This window comes from Lissotriton vulgaris, chromosome 9, assembly GCF_964263255.1.
Source record: "Lissotriton vulgaris chromosome 9, aLisVul1.2, whole genome shotgun sequence".
NCBI lineage: Eukaryota > Metazoa > Chordata > Amphibia > Caudata > Salamandridae > Lissotriton > Lissotriton vulgaris.
In genome coordinates this window covers 1,221,229,636-1,221,231,477 of record NC_141697.1, presented here as the reverse complement: position 1 = coordinate 1,221,231,477, position 1,842 = coordinate 1,221,229,636, and the positions used below count along the sequence as shown (strand labels likewise).

At 45.2% G+C, this 1,842-nt stretch overlaps 1 long non-coding RNA gene across 1 annotated transcript; it reads right to left on the bottom strand.

Moving 5' to 3' along the window:
• Positions 1-652: 652 nt before the first annotated feature.
• LOC147693093 (uncharacterized) lies at positions 653-1,306 on the bottom strand. The gene is made up of 3 exons (XR_015299851.1): positions 1,205-1,306; positions 923-1,063; positions 653-747 (listed from the first exon to the last, which is right to left on the bottom strand). It is a non-coding gene; the product is annotated as an uncharacterized LOC147693093 (long non-coding RNA).
• Positions 1,307-1,842: the final 536 nt, after the last annotated feature.

Genomic DNA, 1,842 nt, shown 5'->3' with positions numbered 1-1,842 from the left:
GTTCCTGGATGCTGGGTGGATGCGGCGTTGCAATAGGGTTACTGAGGGCCTCTGCTAACTGTAGCTTAGGGACCCCCGGTTTCAGCTTCAGATGTTTCCTTGAGAGGCGTGATGTTTTAAGGGGCTGCGGCGGCGCCAGCTCTTCTACACACCCAGGTACAACTACCGCCTCCTTGGGGCTCACGGGCGTATAGGCCTCATTCAAAGGTTTAACAGTCTTTTTTACAGATAGGTCTAAGGGGCTATCATGGGGTTCAGGGGTCCTAGGTTTCTTCTTCTCGGGGTTTAAGGGCTTTGCCTGGACCTCTGGGAGCATCGGAGCTGTCTTCTTTAAGTTTAAGGGTTCTGCTTGGGGCTCTGTGAATACCTTGGAGGACTTCACACGTTTTAAAGGGTTGGGAAGGTTCTCTGAGTCCTTATGTTTCTTCTTAAGGGCGGCAGTGATTGAGATACCTTTCCCTTTTGATACGCTGAGAGGGCCCAGACCCACTGTAGCTGTTTTACACAGACCCTGCCCTGTGTTATCTGTGTTTGTCAAGACTCCGCCAGTGCTGACTCCACCCCTGTGCAGAATAGATTGGTGTAGAGGATTGTTCATCATGTTTGGTGTGTAGTGCGCAGAGACTTTTTTGCGGCGTACACGCCTACTCACACCTTTTGTAGCGCTTCTGTTGTTCTGGACGGTTGCTGTTATGTCCCTTAAGGGCTGCGCCGACCTCTCTTCAGCAGCATGTTTCTGAGCCGCTTCTAAAATATAAACAGAAAAAATATATATGTTAGAGAAAGTATAAAAAGAACACACACAATCCTAAGTTCTATACCGCCACCTTTTTATATAGGCCTTGCTACAAGTCGTTGTACCCTTCTGCTTGAGAGTCTGTAACACCGATAGTACTTTTCACACCCTTTGTAACAAACACACCTGATAGAGGTCTTTTTGCAACTCCTTTCTTTGACGGTGGTCCCACTTTAGAAGGTAAAGCTTTCCTCTTCAAAGGGCTTTCTTTTGATTCTCGTGCCGCCTCTTGTACCTCGACGCCGTTCGGGCATAACGTGGGGGTGCCTGTAAAGAAAAAATAATACCCCGCCTTAGTCATATTTCTGAGGAGTCCCACTATACACCATCAGGGTCAGGACTGTGGCCTACCCCGCCAACTCCCCTAGCGTCTTAGACAGTTTAAAATAACAGGGGCTTTTTAATTACATGTAGGAACTGAAGTGTTTTGCACACGGTTCAGAGCGTCTTGAGCCTCGATGTACTCCATAAGCTCGTCAAAAGCTTGTTGTAGGTCAGGGTCATAAGCTGTAAAAGCATACATACATGAGAGCCCATTAGAAAAAGAGAACTTCTGAGAGACTGGTGTACAAAACTACGTAGAACTACATAATCTCTAAATATATATATATATATATATATATATATATACCTGGCTGTGGGGCCAACAAGTGGCCAGCGTTGCTAGTTATTACAGCGGGGGCCAGCGCAGGGGGCACATTGGTGACGGTTGCATTTGCAGGGTCTTGCATCTGTATTAAACATTAAATTAAAAAAAAAGAAATAAAAACGGTTTTAGTAAACGCCTTTCTTAAACAAAAGTATCACAACTTCAAACAATTCCGGTATACATTTACAAGGGTGGGTGCAACAACACACATTTTTTAAAGATCTCTATCTGTGACACGCGTGGCAGACATTTAAAAAAAAATAAGCGTTGCAGGTGTTGCTCTAAAACATTTGTTAAAAAACACCCTGCGCCATATCCTATCATTCTGGGTAAAGGACTTAATGTACAACCAACATCCTACCATGCAACCACTGCGCCTATGTACTGGACCCTCTTT